General features: G+C 41.1%; 1 protein-coding gene across 3 annotated transcripts in view; it reads right to left on the bottom strand.

Annotated features, from left to right (window-relative positions):
* LOC138761815 (E3 ubiquitin-protein ligase HECW2-like) overlaps nucleotides 1-20,785 on the bottom strand; it is a 333,777-nt gene that overhangs the window by 255,601 nt on the left and 57,391 nt on the right. The window contains exon 1 of one of the 3 annotated variants that reach the window (XM_069934588.1): nucleotides 4,129-4,230. The exons of the other annotated variants lie outside the window; for them this stretch is intronic. The gene's annotated coding sequence lies outside the window, so the exon portion shown is untranslated. Of the gene's footprint in view, nucleotides 1-4,128; nucleotides 4,231-20,785 lie in introns of those variants that run through there. 3 annotated transcript variants of the gene reach the window in all.

The following is a 20,785-nucleotide window of genomic DNA, read 5'->3' as shown; positions in this document are numbered from 1 at the left end:
AAATAAAATCTGGACTGTTTACTTTAATTACATGTGAATTGTTTGATTACAAACTTAAAACTGTGGAGCATAGTGGAAAATAAAGGAAAAAAAGTCTGTCACAAACATTATGGAGGCCACTGTACATATATGCATATACGTATATACACATTCCAGCGCAGCTGGATCTTCAGCAGCGTGGACTCGATGCTGTCGACCTCTGCCATCTCGAGTACTTCGACGTTAGGGATGTAAGCGCTCAATGGATGTTGAGGATGGAGCGGAGACAACGCTGGTGGAAGCGTTCTAGGAGCCGTAGGTGGTGCCGGTAGAGGACCCATGATTCGGAGCCGAACTGGAGTGTGGGTATGACAACGGCTCTGTATACGCTTATCTTTGTGAGGTTTTTCAGTTGGTTGTTTTTCCAGACTCTTTTGTGTAGTCTTCCAAAGGCGCTATTTGCCTTGGCGAGTCTGTTGTCTATCTCATTGTCGATCCTTGCATCTGATGAAATGGTGCAGCCGAGATAGGTAAACTGGTTGACCGTTTTGAGTTTGGGTCACGTCTCCAGAATGGAGGACCATCGCCTTCCCAAGATCGTGTTATATGGCGAGCTCTCCACTGGCCACCGTGACAGAGGTGCACCAAAGAAAAGGTACAAGGACTGCCTAAAGAAATCTCTTGGTGCCTGCCACATTGACCACCGCCAGTGGGCTGATAACGCCTCAAACCGTGCATCTTGGCGCCTCACAGTTTGGCGGGCAGCAACCTCCTTTGAAGAAGACCGCAGAGCCCACCTCACTGACAAAAGGCAAAGGAGGAAAAACCCAACACCCAACCCCAACCAACCAATTTTCCCCTGCAACCGCTGCAATCGTGTCTGCCTGTCCCGCATCGGACTTGTCAGCCACAAACGAGCCTGCAGCTGACGTGGACTTTTTACCCCCTCCATAAATCTTCGTCCGCAAAGCCAAGCCAAAGAAGAATATACACATTATTTATCTATCTACTGTATATCCATCTATCACAAATAACAGGAGTCCCAACACTGACCCTCACAGAACACCATTGGTTATAGATCTCCAGCCAGAATAACACCATTCCAACACCACACAACATACGCTGTCTTCTATGGGCCTGCCAATTCCTTATCCAAACCATAACTTCAATGTGGATCCCATGCATCTGTACCTTCTGGTTCAGGCTACTTATAAGGAGCTTCATCAAGTGTTTTACAAACATATCACAATTTATCACGATACATGCACAAGAAAGGCAAGTGGAAAAATTGTATATTTATTTACTTTTTTCATTTAAAATTAATTACAGGTGCTCCCTGACTTACAACCATAATTGGGACTGAGGGATTGGTCGTATCTTGAATGGATGCAAGTTGGAATTTTGCCCGTGTGTGTGGAGTATCAAAGCCTTAAAGCAAACTTTTTAAATCAAATGTTGAATTTGACAAACTATAACAGGGATACAGGGCACCTAAGAGCCAAAATGACTTTGTTAGTTGGCATCTCGGGAGCCAGAGGCTGGGTACAGCCATCTTGATTCCTGTGCAGATGTGCAAGTTTTTGGTTGGTGTATATACGGTAGGTTCGTGTATTGGAGCTCGGTTGGTGTATTCACGAGAGTTAAGCACCATGATGAAATTGAAATTGCATCCTTAACGGTTGATAAATGTTGATAGAATTGTGCTAAGCAAATTTATTAAGGAACATGTATTTCAATTTTAATGGAATTTAGATGGAGATACAGTATGTGGTCTTGGATCTAACTTACATTCTTTCCCAATTTTCTCCTTATTTATAAAATCATAAAATAACAATGCAGGCAGCAATTTGATCCAACAATTTCATACAGGTTAGTTTGAAGAAAAATTCAGTTTCCCCGCAATATCCAGTTGCCTTTTTTTCAAGTTTTTGATCTGTCTCTTTCTATTAAATCTGTACCCCCACCCAAATAAAGATAGAACATTCCAAATATAAACCATGTATTGCCTTTTCATTATATCAACTTTGGTTCTTGCCATTCACCACAAAAGCTCGCCTGCAATTAAAAAATAATTTTCTTTTATTTTAATTCATCCTTATTTTTAACAACTCAATCAAACCTTATCCTAGTTTTCTCTGCAAAAAAGAGAACAAGACCAATTACTTCAGAATATTTTCACAATAGTGTTCTCACATGCCTGGAACCATTCCAGGAAATTTCTTCCGTACTTTCTCCAAAACTTTCATGTCCTTTTGAAAACACAGTGCTGGAATTGGGCATAGTACACAACCAAGCTAGTTTTTAATATGGAGTTTATGACAACCAGGCTTCTGTACTCCAATTTATAATATTTAGGACCCCATGTTCTTTGTTTTATTCATCAATCTTGCCACCTTCAACGATTTATACATGTCTATTATTCCACAACCCATTTGGCAGTGTACAATTTATTACCTATCCTTCCTAAGTAAATATACCAACTCACATTTTCTAATACTGTTATGTATCTGCCCATTTCACCAGCCTATGTACTCCTGAAATTTACTACTATTCTTTTTCATTGCTAACTCACATTACACCTGCATCTTCCAATCTAACCAATGTGCTAAAATATACCAAAATGAATTGCCCTGGCAGAGAACCTTAGAAAACTCAATAGGCAGGAAAAAGGCACTTTCTATCCACCCTATCTATGCCTCCCATAGACTTGTGGACTTCTATTAAGTCTCCTCTCATCCTCTACGCTCCATAGAGAAAAGTCCCAGCTCTGCTAACCCTTAACTCAGAAGACTTAATTTTCCAAACCAGGCAACATCCTGGTAAATCTCCTCTGCACCCTCTCCAGAGCTTCCACATCTTTCCTGTAATGAAGGGACCACAACTGAACACAATACTTCAAGTGTGGTCTCACTAGAGATTTGTAGAGTTGCTGCATGAGCTCTCAACTCTTCAGCTTAATTCCCCCATTAATAAAGCCCCAAAATCCAATAGGCCTTTTTTAAATTGCCAAAAGAAAGGTTACATATCTACAACCTTTCAATCTATGGTTTACACAAGCAAATAAAGCAATTTAGTGGTTATTTGAAATGACAGCAGTAAAAAGATCATCAATGGAGGTAGATGACTTAAAAAAAAAAACTATATTATTAACCTGAGCAGCAGGATTTATGGATTTAGACCCCAAGGTCCCTCTGTTCATCTACAGTGCTAAGTAACCGACCATTAACCCTGTACTCTGCCTTCTGGTTTGTCCTCCCTTGGAGTATTAACTCCAATTTGCTCCTGAATGAATTGTTGAATATTAATAGAACTTTATAGCCAACCATTCTTCTTCATTCAGTTATATTTTTGAATAAATTGTACTTTTTAACAAAGAACCAATTACTGATGATATCAAAAGTACGTGCACAGAGAAAGACAACTTACAATAACATATGCAACCATCCGATACACAAAAGTGCTGGAGAAACGTAGCAGGTTACTCGGTGTCTATAGGAAGCAAAGGGGTATAACCAATGTTTTGGGCCTGAGCCATTCATCAAGGTATGAGGATAAAACAGGTAGGTGTCTGAAAAAAAGGTTTTGAGAGAAGGGAAGAGGCAGGGGGAGGAGCACAGGCCAACAGGCAAGAGATCTTAGGTAGGAAAGGGAAAGAGGGCAGAAGAGAAAAACATTGAGAAGCTTTTAAGGGAATTTAGATGGAGATACAGTATGTGGTCTTGGATCTAAAGGGGGAAGAGGAATAGGCACTCTACAACCAAATGGCATTAACATTGACTTCTCAGGTTTCCATCAGGCTCTTCCCCTGTCTCCCCCTCTTTCTCGATCCCTCTATTGTCTATCCTTCAGCTCCTCTCCCCTTCCATCTCCAATCAGAGAGCTTTCTCATCCCCTATCACCTCAGTTTTTTTCTCTTCTGTCCCACAATCCTTATTCATTTCTTGCTGTAAAAAAAAACACAATGCTGGAGAAACTATGCGGGTCAAACAGTGTCCTTTACATAGCAAAGGAAAATATACATAACCGATGTTTCAGACTTGAGCCCTTATTCAAGGTATGACCTCGCCAATGGTCTATGCTTGTCCCCCCTGCCCCTTCCCTCCTCCGCCCACCTTTTGATTCAGGTATTTGCCTGTTTTTTGCTCATACCTTGACAGAGGACGCAGGTCCTTTGCTTCCTATAGATGCTGAGTGACCTGCAAAAGTTCTCCAGCACTTTTGTGTATTGTATTCAATCACAGCATCTGCAGACGTTCCTGTTTAACAATATAAAATCGTACCAGATTATTAAAATTAATAGCCATATAACCATATAACCACTTACAGCACAGAACAGGCCAGTTCGGCCCTACTAGTCCATGCCGTAACAAATCCCCACCCTCCTAGTCCCACTGACCAGCACCCGGTCCATAACCCTCTAGTCCCCTCCTATCCATGTAACGATCCAGTCTTTCCTTAAATGTAACCAATGATCCCGCCTCAACCACGTCTGCCGGAAGCTCATTCCACATCCCCACCACCCTCTGCGTAAAGAAATTTCCCCTCATGTTCCCCTTATAATTTTCCCCCTTCAATCTCAAACCATGTCCCCTAGTCATAACATGATTTATTTCCTGATATATGTGGCACAAATGGTGAAAAATGACAAGTATCACACATCAGAATAGAGTTGTTTGTTAATTGCTAGAGGAAACTACCAAACATTATGCTTTAATATTTGATTTCCTCAACCCATTGTGTTTTCCAAACTGTCACAGGCCTTGCATTCATTTATACAGCTGGAAACTCCAAAGATTTGTTGAGTCTGATAAAAGGATCTGAAATACACATCTGATCGAAATTGACTTTTTGAATTTTAACTAATGGTTGAGAATCTGAACCCTTGTGCTGATGGTGAATGAACGAGAAGCACTGCACATGCACATACACCACATTTAACAGAGTAACAGATCAATTTCAAAGAGGTAATTTCACACAATATGGTAAACTTATCGATGGACTATAACTAACTCCATACTGAGGAACACTCGAAGTACCACGGTCAGAACCTCTGGAGGTAACATAAAAGAACGGACAATGTGCTTGAATTTTTAAACATATATGCAGCTTTCGCAAAAACTTCTGAAATGAGAATGGATCAGAAAATACTAGGAAACAGAAATTTTGCAAACTATGAACCAAATTAGAAGATTACTTCACATTGATACTAGTCCAAATTTAGCTGAGAGCACTCAATGAGGTAAACAAGTGACAATAAAAGCAAACCGAGCAGTTCCTTTTGTGTCGAAAATACTGTGAAGAGGAGAATTGGAAAACAAGCAGATGGTCATGATAGGGTAAAGTTTAATGAACCAAAGGAGTTCCAGAAAGTTTGGACTACAACAGATGGTGCTTGTGCAATCATTGCTGAAGGAGAGACCAAAAGGCAAAGGCACACTTATGTCAACAGGCACCAATTGGAGATAACTACAGAGATGAGGCAGGTAAACAGCTTAAGTATATCAATGAGAAATGAAGTGATTGGACAAAAAGGACGTGACAGATTGGGTGCTGAATTGCAATTGATGCAGGACAGAACCCAAACAGAAAAGTCAAGCAAAAACATCGATAAGGGCATTTGTTAGGTAAAAAAAAAAGTTTACAAACTCCAACTCACTGATTACACTTAAAACTCACTGAACTCTAAATGCTTTATGCAAGTTGTTTTCCATCTTCATGAATCTTACTTCCAAGCCTTCCTATACCGGTAACATTGGCATCTTTTCTCCACCCCACGAAAATGAATTAAAAATTTAACTAGCTCACAGAATAGTAATAGCACATAGGGGTTATTCGAGTTTGTACCAGCTGTATGCAAAAGTAATCCATCTAATTAACTCTCATAGTTCCACAAATGATTTTCCTTACTTATCAAACATTCTTTTGAATGCAGCAACTGAAATTGCTTCCACTACAATGAGTACATTTCTGGTGCTAACACACTGTGTAAAACAAAATTGACTTATATTATTATTTTTAATTCTTATGCCAATCACATCCATTCTATTTCAGTGAACATGAAAGTCAGCAGTTGTTAGAAGCTCGTTCAGTACACAAAAGTGCTGGAGAAACTCAGCAGGTCACGCAGCATCTATGGGAAGCATGTACAAACATCATTTTTTTCCCCTAACATTTTCGGGAATGCTGACATACTGAAGTTGTGATGTGAAGAAGGTAAATTTGTGGCAATAAAGATAACATCAGATTTTTCTGGAATTGTGCACCCTTGCTGTCAACCTATTCCTTCACAAAACCAAACAAGGCAATGTAATCAAAAGCTACATGACTAATACTGATCACATAAACAAATGCACGATAAAAAATCTCCAGTTCCAACATTTATTCACCACTTAAGTAATAGCAGCTGAACACCAATGTCCCAACAATTGCCAATCGCTGCAGGAATGAAGATGCACTGGAGGAAAGAAAAATTAAATATGATAGCTGGGTCTTAAATGGTGCCTTTAATGCAGCATTATACATCCCAAACACTAGCAACAAAATGTGCCACCCTTAAAAGCTTGGTCAAAGAGATTAGAGTTAGGGAGCATCTTAAAGGGGCAAAAGAGGGGCAGAAAGATAAGAGTAGGAATTGTGGGAATTCAAGACTGCCAAGGATGGACCAATAAAATCTAGGATGATCAAGAGGCGGTAACGAATGAAGCAGATACTGGAATACTGCAGGCCTGGAGGACATCACAAAGACAGGAGAGGACAAGGATTAAGTTGTGGATTTGTGACTGAAGTTCTTCAGTGCCAAGATTTAGGACATCAACTGCGATACCATCTGCTCCTATAACCTTGCCTTTTTTGTTAGCTGGCATTCGGCATTGTTTTTAGTCTGGTGAATCTTCGAGCTGCGAAATGAAGTCAGGGGAGTTCACGCCCATCACAGTTGAGGAGATCTACGACGTTCCTTCCATTGGGTGCTGAATGCCTCTCTGTCCATAATGCATTCTATTCTTGGTTCTCAGTGAGCTTTGGGTTGTCAACTAGCTTTTCCAGAATTGTAGAATTCTTCTATGTCATCACTGTCAAGGAGTGACTTGACCACCTGTGCCCTGGACTTGTGCCTTCAGGTGCCAATAGGATAGTATCTTTTCCATTGAGGTACAATCATATTCCCATCTCCATACACCTTGCTTTTCCAGTTAATTAGCACATGAAACTCAATGTTCATCAAACCAGCCTAATACATTCTGGAGTGGGTCTTGTATCACAAGTTGAATGGTCTGGTGTCAGTGGAATCTTGACCCTTAAGTTCACTCCAATATGGAACTAGCACACTACAGTTGCTACATAACCACTCCAACCCTCGAAGCTACACACAGGACCAAGGAGGACTGTTACTCCAAAACTGAATAAATCATGGATTGCTTCAGAGAGGGAAACAAACTGATCTACACGAATGAACTTAAATACCAGAGAGAGACAGGATGCAACCCTCTGGCATGGTGTGATCAGCAAGGAGGGAGAAGGGAAAGCTAGTTCAAAAAGGGTTCTCTTTCTGACAAAATACTTATGGCAGAATATGTCAGAGCTAACCCCATTTAATTAGAGTAATGAGTTCCAGACACAATAGCTACTCCCTGATCTGGGTACTGACATCTCATTGTCATGGAGAGAAAAAGTAAGGAAACTGACCTTCAGTCCACTGAGTCTGTGCTGACCATCAGTTGCCCATTCACATTCATCCAATTTTCTATTCTTCCCACATTCTCATCAACTACCCCCTGGATTCTACCACTCACTTGCCCTTTTGGGGAAATTTAAAGGGCTAATTTAACCACACAACCCACATGTATTTGCGACATGAGAACTGGGGCACCCAAGGAATTCCACACAGGGATGAAGTGCAAATGCCCAAGGCCAGGATTGACCACAGGTCTGTGGCATGGTGAGAGAGACACGGTGAGGATGTCCTCTTCAACATCACCATGATCGTACTGATGGCCTTACTTGAGATACATGTGCTAAGTAACTGGAAAAGCAAGGTGTACTGAGATGGGAAATACCATTGTACCTCAAAGGAAAGGAACCCCATGGATTCCTGTTTGCCAGAATTGCTTACATTTGAGAAAATACCAGAAAATTATTTATCTCAGTAAAAATATTGATGTATATCTTACTTAAAATTTGCATTGCTCTAAATCAACAAGTTTGCTTCATCTGAATCCAAAAAAATTTGAATAATTGAAATTTTTTTTCAGAAATCTTCAGATGCTACATATCTGAAATAAAACTTAAGTGCTGGAAATATCCAGCAGGTAAAGCAGAATCGATCTGATGAAGTGCTATGGACCTGAAACTTGCTTTATCATCAATCACCACATCATTTGTATACATTTACATGGTCTGATCTAAAGCAAAATTGATCAAATTCTAAAAGTTAATGTTAATACAAGCTAACCAAATTCTAAAAGTTAAAGTTAATACAAGTTAATGTTCCTACTACGTTTCTCCCTTAAAATACTGCTAATCAGAAATACTAGAATAGCTTTCATGAATTCTGTGTGAAATTTTAACCTGCCATACTATTTGAAATAAAGTAATATGGTTAAAACGGGTGACAGTGCTATCACAAAATTCATGTCATTTACCATGCAAAATGAAAGTCGGATTATTGCTTGGTATAAATCAGATATTAGAATCATCCTATTATAGGTTTTCATTTAATGTACTGATATTGCAGATTGTAAAACAGATGAACAATTATAGAGATTAAATGTAATTTTAAATTTCTCATGCTGGTTTTTGAACAGCTCACTCGTCTCACCCCTCCCTTTTTCAGAAGCGTCTTTGATCTCAAGAAACAAACCTTTAAAAGATGTTTGTTGCTTAATTTTGGCCATTTAGTTATATCGTCATTTACTCACTAGTGTTTGTAGTAAAGGTTTCAGCTGACAAGCTTTGAAATTCCCTCCCCATTACTTCCAAGAATCTACATCTTTGTCCAAGCCTAAGGCCTAATGACACAGATCCTGGTCTTCACTGCCACCTTCTCTCACCAGGTTTACAGTTCCACTTCCAGGCATCCCAGACCAGCCCCAGCCAGGATCTCTCATTCAATTCACCTCTATTCTCAAAGTTTCTCCCTCCGCATCCTATACTCCACCATCTCCATCATGCCTCAGTATCTTCTGGGCCTTGCTCTTTCCCTCCCACAGCTCCAGTCAGCTTTTCTCAACATGCTGTGGACTGCAATTCTACTTTGTCCTTAGACTGATCCATTCCCCTGTGTTGTTTTTCTCCACCATGTCCAAATATTGACCTTTTAAAAGTTCATTGGACTGCTCCCAACATTGTGACTGAAATAAAGTGACTAACTCTGTAAACAGCACTCCAGATGTGGTCTTGCTGATGCTCTACAACATTTGCAGAATGTCTATAATTTGGTACATCTCAGAGCTCTGCAAACTCTCCCCATTTAGATAATACTCATTTCGCCTCCTCTCTCTCTTGCCCAAATGGTCAAGTTCAAATTTTCCCACAGTACACTTCACTTGTTAGATTTTTGTTCACAAAGATCCCTGTCAGCCTCACCCCACCCTGGACACACTCTCTTCTCCCATTGGGGAGAAAGTCGAAAAATGTAAAATCAGAACCAATGCACTCAAAGACCATCCTTTTCCACAGCTAAAAGGGTTGTAAATGTACCTCATAACAGTACTCTCAAGCTATCCTTGCTATGCACAAATTGATCTTTTCCATTGTCACTCTATGGTCTACAATTAAACTCTTACTCTTCTATTTTGTGTGACTGCATGCATGTTATTTTGTACCCTGCATCCAAGTGAAAATGGCACCTTTACAGCAACAACATTTCATTGAACAAGAAGCATTACAATTAAAAAAAAGACATTAAATCAGTAGTTTCTCATCTGTTATTTACTTCATTTTTGCAATTGTCAAATGGGCCAGAATTTTCCAAGCACATTCCACAGGTAGAAGAATGGCAATTATGGAAGTGGATAATCGCAGGCAAGTGGGACGAGTTGTGGGTGGGGACATTTTATTCAGCAGGGGTAAGTTGGGCTGAAGGGCCTGTTTCCATTCTGAATAACCCTATGATGTTAAACACAAAATTATTTTGTGAAGTTTAAACCAGGGCAATGAAGAGTAAGACCCGGAAGAGCGTCACTGAAGAGAGACCTTGGGATACAAGTGCATAGTTTCTTGAAAGTGGAAAAACAGGTAGAACAGTGAGATGAAGAAGCTTGACTTCATTGGATGTGGCATCAAGTACAAGAGTGATGATCTGTTATTACAGTTGTACAAGGGGCTGATGAGACCACACCTGGAATGCTCAGATATTGTTTGTAGTTTGGGTCACTATAAGAGAGAGAGTAAGTGAGAGAGGCTGCAGGAAAAATCCACAAGTCTGTCACTGGGAGTGGATGTTTGAATTACAAGGTGGAGGCTGCAGAATGTCCTGATATTAAAAAAAAATAAAATGTGAGAAACGCTGGTAAGGTGAATGGTCACGGTCTTTTTCCCAGGTAAAGGGGGTCTAAAACTAGAGGGCATAGGTTAAAGCTGAGAGGGAAAAGATTGAAAGAGGAACTGAGGAGCAAGGTTTCATATGCGATAGTGGATAGATGGAACAAGTCCAAATCCCTCTAAACCTATCCTATCCATTTTTTCTTAAACATTATAATTATACATTTCTCAACCATGTCCTCTGCAGCCCATTCCATACACCCACCATCCTTTGTGTAAAATAAAAAAAAGGTTTCCCCTCAGCTTCCTGTCAAATCTCTCCCCCTTCACCTTAAACCCACGTCCTTGGGTTACTGATTTCCCTACTCTGGGCCAATGTGGTGAAAGCCATGATTATTGTTTGACCACATCGTCTTTGTCTACTTCATCAACTGGCACTTCAGCCAATGACTGTTTCAGCGCATCCGAACGATTCATCTGATGATTTAATATACACCTATGAGATCACCCCTCATCCTCCAGCACTCCAAAGAATAAAGCCCTCGCCTGCTCAACCTCTCCCTGTAGCTCAGGCCTCTGAGTCCTGACAATATCCATCTTCTTCACTGTCCACCATACCAGCAATGTTGGTGTGATGTGCAAACTTACTAATCATCCCACCTACATTCTCAAGCAAGTCATCGATCAACCCAGCACTGATCCCTGCAGCACATCCACTGGTTGTGTTATAGGCCTCCATCCTGGAAAGACAACCATGCACAACCTTGATTTTAATCAAAAGCAGAATAATCAAAGAGTGTAATTTTCCTGTATCGCAGTCTGGTGCCACAGAGGACGGGCTGTAACAGTAGTGTTTTTTAGACAGCAATGTTGGAAAAAAATCTGTGAAACATTTAACATAAATTAACGTAATTACTCATCTTGTGTCATTTACACTGTACCTCTTAATTTCCTGTGTATGTTAGTCCCGGTGCTTTTACGTGGAGCAATGTGGCCTGAGTCATCAGCTGGACTTCATATTCATTAGGTGAGTTTTGCGGTGCGACTTAGATTGCAGGATTCCCCCGAAAAGTACTTGGGGTCCTGCAGGATGAATCGCGGTGCACGAATTAACAACAAATTCTTGCACTTTCTTGTTTATACTGCCCATGTAACGGCAAATTTTGTTGATTGTGCTGTTACATGCCTGCCATCTAAAAGCCACTAGTGGTAATGGCCAAACAACGTGATGTGTTGATTTAAGCATTAGATAACTGTACTGACATAATGTGCGAAAATTAAATTTGCAGGACCGGCTGAAGGATTCATTTTACACTTCAAGACTTCTCCCTTCATTAATGTAAAGATTCAGATTATTGATGCCAAATTTCTCCCCTTCAAGCTGCTTAAGTTACCACCCATATGATTAAACATGAACGTCTGCAGAAGCTGGGGTCATGTGCAATATTCAGAGAAACTCAGCAGGTCATGCAGCTTTCTTAAGAAGTAAATTCCAGCACATCTTTGCATTGCACCACCCATATTATGTTGCCAGAACTATGTGGCATTTGAGCCCAAGAGCAAAATGGGGCAAAGATCAGGCTGACAATTTGAGATACAGGTACTCCCCGACTCGCAACTTACACTTCCATCTGTACGTACAACCACATTTTTTTAAAAATAAGAAAAAAATATTAAATGTATACAGTTTATGTTATATTTGACAAACTATAACAGGGATACAGGGCATGTAAGAGTCAAAATATGCGCAATTATCTTGTTAGTCAGCGTCCCTGGGTTCACAGGCTGGGTTAAATAGCAAATGTTGGCACATGCGTATTGGAGTTCAGTTGACCAAATATCAAATCTCATTTATAAAAATAGCACTGGCAGTAGTGAAAAAATGAATCGCGATCACTTGGAAGTCTGACTCCCCTCTACTTAAAGCACAATGGACTGTGGAAATGAACAGCTGTATACGTATGGGAAAAAAAAAATCACAGATAACTTAAAGAATAAATATGACACTTTTGTAAAGGTCTGGCGGCAGCCATACCTGGACCACATTGGGGCCCAGATACAGTAATAAAAAGGATCAAAAAGGGGTATAAAAGTAACTATCATATATACAAAAACAGTTTCCCCAACTCTAAATACTTAAAATATATGTAAGCTCTGACAGTGAACGGATCTGTATGTATGGAAGTGGGGAGGGAGGGAGGGAAGGAGGGACTGTTTGGTTTTTGTTGTGTTTATGAGAAAATGTTTAATATATTGTACATTTAAAATGTTACTATGTATATTTTTTGGGGAAAAAACCCCACAAAAATAAAAAAAAAATTTTAAATCAAGAAAGGGGCGGCAAGTTAGCATAACAGTTAGGGCAACCCAATTACAGCAAATCCTGGGTCCAAATCCGACACTGTCTGTAAGGAGTTTGTACGTTCTCCCCGTGCCTGCATCAGTTTCCTTCAGGTGCTCCAGCTTCCTCCCACCCTTCAAAATGCCAGGTTCATAGGAGTATTTTGAAAGCACCGTCGCATTGGTCAGAAGGGCCTGTTACTGTGCGGTTTGTCTAAAAAAAATTATATAAAGGAATGTAATATCTAACTATTTGAAGGAGGAAGATACACAACTGAGTCAGAGATCACAGGCATTGAGTTGGATTCTGGAGCAAAATCAGGACAAGGAACCAAATAAATGGAAACTCATCTTAAATGCACACGTGCATAACCAAAAGGATCAGTATTTGGATCTCTCCGAGCCTTCTGTACATTAAAGACTTTAGACACAGAAAGCAAAATCTTCAACATTGCATACTTCACTCAAACTTGAAAGCAAGAAAAAGAAAAACAGTCGAATGTTTCTTAATAGTGGCTAGATCTATACCAGTCAGATATAATTAAACACAAAACAGGGAGCAGAAAGCTGTACAAGTGGGATCCATGTTGTTAAAAAAAAAGTTTAAATACTGCCCTTCGATAATGAATCCAGAAATTGGAGTGCATAAATCTTTCAGAACTGCAATTGAAGATATTATTCCCCTTCCAATGCAATCAAAAGGAAATATAGGCAAAATGGTGTTATTGCAGACATCTGTGAAATTCCATCTGTTGTTCTGGTTGCATTTCTGGTTATTGATCCACAGGAAGATTGCTGTCCTTCCAAAGTTTGGAAGGAAGCACAATAACTTACTGCAAACGGGTTAATTTTAAGTTATGAGAAAATAATAATGCAGTCGGGGTCATTTAGAAGGATAAGTACTCCCAACAGAAATTTTCATAATGACTGAAAATTAAAGAAATTGATATTGGAAAGTCAGAGAAATCAATTAATATTTCTTTGGCTTGGCTTCGCGGACGACGATTTATGGAGGGGGTAAAAGTCCACGTCAGCTGCAGGCTCGTTTGTGGCTGACCAGTCCGATGCGGGACAGGCAGACACGGTTGCAGCGGCTGCAGGGGAAAATTGGTTGGTTGGGGTTGGGTTTTTCCTCCTTTGCCTTTTGTCAGTGAGGTGGGCTCTGCGGTCTTCTTCAAAGGAGGTTGCTGCCCGCCAAATTGTGAGGCGCCAAGATGCACGGTTTGAGGCGATATCAGCCCACTGGCGGTGGTCAATGTGGCAGGCACCAAGAGATTTCTTTAGGCAGTCCTTGTACCTTTTCTTTGGTGCACCTCTGTCACGGTGGCCAGTGGAGAGCTCGCCATATAACACGATCTTGGGAAGGCGATGGTCCTCCATTCTGGAGACGTGACCCACCCAGCGCAGCTGGATCTTCCGCAGCGTGGACTCGATGCTGTCGACATCTGCCATCTCGAGTACTTCGACGTTAGGGATGAAAGCGCTCCAATGGATGTTGAGGATGGAGCGGAGACAACGCTGGTGGAAGCGTTCTAGGAGCCGTAGGTGATGCCGGTAGAGGACCCATGATTCGGAGCCGAACAGGAGTGTGGGTATGACAATTTAGGAGCAAACAATGAAAATAATATGGTTTTATAGATAGAATCAAAACAGAAGATGGTAGACACGCTCAGCAATTCTTTAAAAATTTGTGCAAAGAGAAACCATTAATGTTGAAAATCAAAAACCAGTCATCTGGAGAAAAAAAAATTAGTTAGTTTTAAGGTGCAGACAAGGGGAAAGGAATACCTCTCAAAGAGTGATGCCAGGATTGCCTTGGTGATAGCAAAAAGGGATGTAGAAAGGTGCGAAAAGCAGGTGAGACATGTACAGTGTCAGGGTAGAGTGTAAAACCAGAGATATTAGTATGACGAAGAGCTAACATGAATTGGCCAGTTCTGATGTAGACAGGGAAGGCCTCAGTTATCTGAAACTGTTCAATTCAATACCGGGTCCAGAGGGTGCAACATTCCCCAACACAAAGTGAGATGCTGTTCCTAAGGATTACATCAAACTTCATTAGAACAAACCAGGAGGATACCGAAAGGTCATTGCAAGAGCAGGATGGAGAATTAAAGTGAGAATTAAATACAAGCTCAGGTTGACCCTGTGGACTACAGGCAAAATGGTCTCTCAATCTCAAGATTAGATTTAGGTTAATTGGCATATACAGCAAAGCACAGTAAAAATGTTTGTTTGCAAGCAATTCAGCTGGACATCTCACACATCACAGATGTGCAGTTACAGAGAGATCAGACGTAATGGAGCAAAAACAACTCATTTAGGAGTGTGATAAATACAGGAAATACAGGAAATAAACCGTCCCTGAATTTGGTGGAGCAGGATTTTATACTCATGAATCTTTAGGTTGGTTGGTGGGTGGGTGGTGGTGGGGGTTTTGAAGAGAGCGTAGCCAGGTGGGATTTGTCTTTTAATATGTTGGCTGCTTTATAGATGGAGTTAATTGTGGGGGGGTGGGGGGACATATATTAGTCTGAGCCATGTTCATAACCCTCTGCAGTTTCTTGCAGACTTGGGCAGACCAATTCCTGTACCACACAATGATAGTGCTGGAGAGGAGACTTTCAATGATGTACCCAGAGCTGTTAAGTGATGCTGGGGAAGTATTTTTCTGGTGCAATGTATTGACATAGGTGGGCAAACACTGGAGATGCTTACTCCTGGAAACTTCAAGCTGTCTACTATTTCCATCTCAGAACCGGTGGTCCGGACTAGGGTGAGCTCCGCCCCTTCTCCAGAGGTCTATAACTAGCTCTATGGTCTTACTGACATTGAGGGAATGGTTGTTGCCTTGGCACCAAATCACTAATCCCTACATCTCCCTTCTGTACTCAAATTCATCCTCGTTGGAGATCCTGCCTACGACAGAGGTATCATCTACAGAGAGAGTTGGAGCAGCATTTGCCCACTCAGTCATTGATGTACAGGGTGTATAGTATGAGGATATGTGCACAGTCTTGTGGGACCCCGGTGTTGAGGATAATCATGGAGGCACCATCTCCAATCCTCACTGATTGCAGCCAGTTGAATAGAAAGTCAAAGATCCATTTGCAGATAGGGGTGCTGATGCCAAGATCATGGAGTTCGACAACATTTATTTGGTGCATTTGTGCATAGTCTGACACAGCTGTCCTTGTTGTCCAGGAGTTCCAAGGCTAACTGTAGGAGCAGGAAGATGGTATCAGTCCTGGACATGTTAGTGTGGGTAGAGGGTGGCTGGTGGACTTGAGCCATGACCAACCTCTTGAAATGCTTCATGATAGTTTGCATTCTCCATGTAGAAACCACATTGTGGCACCAAATGCCATGAACTGCATGGGTAAAAGTGCAGATCAGTTGCTGAATCTCCTAGAAGCACTGTTTGGGTCTTTGAATAAAGGAAAGAGATAAGAGGACATCTCTTGCAGTTCAGTGAGAAGGGAGCAGTTGGTGGAGAAGGAAGAGCAAACCACAAACTCATGAAGGGAAAGATCCCTTCAGAATGCTGGAAAGGGAGAGGAATCATGTTGAAAATGTCAAAAAACTGTGAAGGATGATCCACTAACTACTGCATAGTGACACGGAAAGAAATCGAGGACCACTCTTTTCATCTGGGCAAGATCAGAGGTGCACGAAATAGATCAAAACTAAATTAAAACTCACTTATTTCTCCTTTTCTGACAAAATATCATCAACCCAAAACACTGAATCTGATTCCCTTTCCTCAAATAAAGCTGAAAAACCAGAATATTGACAGCATTTTGTTTTTATTTAATTTCCAGAAATAAGTTTTTTCCTATAATTTTCCTCTATTTCTACACCTGAATTTTACAGCTTTTGCGCCTAGTTGTTTTCTCTCTCCAACAGCTCTCACTACTCCATCAAGTAGCTGGCTTCCTCAATAGGTGAGCCCACAGCCTCATCCCATCAGAAATATTCCCTAATACCATCTATTCCTCCCCCAAACCCTGCTACAACTTAAAACTGGCTGGTTATCTTTTTTCCCCATTCCATGAAACACAGCATCTTTAATCTGAAACGTCAGCTCTGATTCTTTTCCCCCCACCCCCCAATCAATGCTGCCTGAGCCGCTGAGTGCTTCCTGCATTTTTTTTTTATTTCATAGGTTCAAATGTTCCTTGTATTATCACATATTAATACATAAAAAATGTAATATATATGATATGCTTCAACATTTGTCTGCCATAAGGCAAAGAGTCGTCATGATTATTGCCAGTGTCCTGAGGAATAGGAGAAGAGAAGCAGAAGAGAGTCCTTCAGAGTCATTGAGGTCTGTGGATTTGTCTCCAGTGTTTCCACAGCCTCTGTAGCCAGTTCAAACCAATGACAAACCGAACTCCAGATCCAAACCTCTGATATGATCGGGAAGATTTCAGTGCCTGAGGCTCTTCAGGAGCCTGTCTTGCCCTCAGCACCCTCTCAAAACCCAGATCTGGTAGCTTGGTTCCCATAAGCCAGTCTTCAGCAGCCTACAACCAGTCTGGGTCCTTTAAATACACGTTGCCAACAGCCTGCAGCCTGTGTGGATTCTTCAGCCACTGAGCCCCTCACTGGTCCACTGCCACGGTCATTGTCCTGTTGTGTCATCACCTGTGCTTCTTCAAAGGTGATGGGTGAGCGAGGGTATACTCCCTCTGCCTGGTGCCCTGTGCTAGTCCGCTGCTCTCCTGGAATCTACGATGACTCTTGGCATGCAGCCCAGCACAGGCACTGCCATCTTGGGGACAGACCCCCAAGGTTGCAGGATTTTTTTTAAAAACTTCCATCAGCTCCTTTAATGGGCCGTTTCAATCCTGTATGGAGCCATCGGCATTAGGACTGGATAGTTAGACCCAGTGGGGCAGTGTTGTGTCTCCACTCCTCACTCTCCCAGGTCTGCTGGGAGAGCAACCAATTTTTTTTTAAGCAGGCAACTGCAGTTTTTGATTTTCATTTTAATGCAATGTCTCCAGGCAAAGCCACTGAAGAAGGCGATGCATGTGTTTTTGAGTCAGAAATTAGGAAGAAATTAGGAAATGGCAAGAAGGAGGAAGAGGCACATTTGATTGACAATTTCTTCTTCAGATTTATTTCTCCTTAATCTTCTGGACAAATACTTTTAATGCCATCATTCCATTTTTACTATTTTCCCTTCCCTCAACTGACTATGCCAGCTTCTCTCAACAGAGGCCAGAGCACATTTAAGAGGGGTGCCATAGACTGAAATCATAAAATATTATGGTTTTTTTTATATAGTCAGTAGGAAAGGAGTACTGAAGAAACCAACTAAACTTGACTGCTTCACAGGGAAGGGGTCCCATAAACTTTGAGCAGAGTCCGAAGGGTGGCTTCGCCATAAAAAGGTTGAAAACAGCTGAACTAGGTCATCAATGAAACAAGAAGCTGGATATAAAAGGCAGATTATCTGTGCTTCATTCAATGCTGCCAAGGCCAAAACCAGGATACGATGTGGATACATTTACTGAACATATTGAATTGTTATTTATTGTCAGATTATTGTGATAATTTTATGCACTTTCTACTTTGTTGCATTATCCAAGATCATTTGAACATTATTCTATTGGACATGATTAGTTCCTACTCTCCGAATCGAGCGAAATTAACATTATACTCACACAGGGGGCTGTTAATTCAATTTGTTAAACCTAATGCCAAACCTCCAGTTATAATGAGGTGGATGCTTATTGTGAATTGCAACAGAAATAATAATTACTGCTTAAAAAGATCCTTCAAATTCCAAAAGATATGAAGAAGTTATAATTAAGGACACAAAATTCTCACAAAAATTCAGAAATTGGGCACGTTAGGACACAAAGAATCACAGCAATATGATCAATAAAATTAGTGAATGCATTGACCAAATGCTTTTTTAATCTATTTCATATAGTTACTGCAATAGATCATTTTTAGAAGGCTTTGACCTTGAATTCCACTGATCTCCACAGGAAGACACTGTAAGTGACAATTAAAGCATTAAGTGGTACACTTTAAAGATTAATTCAGCCTCCTTACATCGAAGACAAAGACAAAATCCCTTTGAATGGAGAAAAAAACGATTTGTCTAAATTACCATACTGCATACCTAACATTACATTAAACATGGAGTCACAGAAACAAACCAACCTTTCTCCCCATCTCCACAAATCCCATTTGCCCACACTGTCCATATTCTTCTCTTACTTAGTTATTTAATTGTCAGTCGAAAAGTCTCTTTAATGTATTGATTGTCTCTGACTCAACGGCCTCCTTTGGCTGTGAGTTACTGGTTACCAACCACTCTTCGAGAAATTTTTCCATCATTTCTTCCTTAAAGCTCCTTCCTCCCACTTTAAACCTATATCCTTTTCATACAGCTACCATGGGGAAAAAATATCTAGGCTTCTTGTATTCTCCCTGGTCACCCCTTGGATCCCTCTGCTCTGGGGAACAGATACCCAGCCTATCCAACCTCTTCCCATGACTAGTCCAAAATGTATCTGCAATTCAGTCAGATCCAAAACAAACAAAACACAAATAATGACAGAGGATCGAAATCATAATCTTGCACTATATTGTTTGCTCAAATTTCTCTCACTGAAAATGAAATTCACCCACACTGGCTTTAAAAAATGACCTTTTGAGGAATTCCACTCTGAGTAAGCTGGAACCATTCTTCGGTATCAACCCATAAAATAACATCCTTCAAATAACTATGAAAGTCTTCACTGAAATAATTGGCCTTGACACATTCTGAAGCAAGGAAGATAATGTAGCACTGCTCTGTGTTATTGCACACTCGCTGATGTCACTGTGCAATGAGTCACAATTGTTCCTCTAAACCAGTAACGCATCTGCCCGAGGTCTATTTAAAGGAAGTTCTGCACAGTATCTCACCGTACATAGTTTAACCTTGGTATATTAAAGCTGCAGCTAGCCACAAGAGATGTGATACAAGGACAGACTTTCATTTATAAACCATCTTTCAGATAGTTTGCTGATCTGAAAACATTTCACAATGTTGATTCAAAAGAAGAAAATTTCAATGCCATCAACAAGGATAGACTTAGCATGGAGCGAATGCAGCCAAGATCAAGTCCAAAGAGGCATGCTTGTCCTATGTCAAGCAATTAGAGATTGGGTTTTTACCCTCTTGAGTTGAGATTAAATGGAATTTCTCATTAAAATACAAGATTCTTACTTATTTTGCTATCTTTCCCTTTTCTGAGCTATCTTTCCCTTTTCTGAACCTCTCATTCTCCACGTCAGGAGACAAAGTATTAACTGACATTTACTATCAACCCTCCGACTCCCACAGTTGGAATGTACTGTTATGGGAAGGACGTTAAGGCTTTGTAATGTATAAAGAGGAAATTTGCCAGTGTGTTGTCTGGATTAAAGGGCATGAGTTATGAGGAGAAGGTGGACAAATTTGGATTATTTTCACTGGAGCTTGAGGAGAGACTCACGTCTCTGCCCATCACCCATTGGCTGCTGTCTCCTAATTCCAAGAGGGAGAATGAAGCTGCCCTCAGTCAGATCACTCATCCAGGAACCAGCCGGCCACAGCCCCCTCCCCCCAAGCACAAGTCAGAGGAGCACCATCCAACCTGGTGCTTTTACCATAGTGCTGGGGGCACAAGCTCGTCAGTGCAGGCAACCATGTACCTCACAGGGAAACGATCCGGCCAGCCGCCGTTCATGGCTGCGACGGCTAGCCACGTGAACAGCCTCCTTCACATAACCAATAAATCCACTGGCCAGTGTTTCCTGGTGGACAGAGGAACGAAGCTGAGCATCTTGGCCCCCACCGCCTTCGAGACATGCACCCGATCTCACGGTCCCACCCTGCGGGCAGCCAACGGTTCCACCATTAAAACCTTTGGCACCCGCAGGGCACAGATCCAGATTGGAAAAGAAAAATTCTGCTGGAAGTTTGTGCTAGCCTCAG

Source organism: Narcine bancroftii, chromosome 4 (assembly GCF_036971445.1).
Source record: "Narcine bancroftii isolate sNarBan1 chromosome 4, sNarBan1.hap1, whole genome shotgun sequence".
NCBI lineage: Eukaryota > Metazoa > Chordata > Chondrichthyes > Torpediniformes > Narcinidae > Narcine > Narcine bancroftii.
Note: the sequence above shows the minus strand (reverse complement) of the source record. Positions and strands in the feature narration are given on the sequence as shown.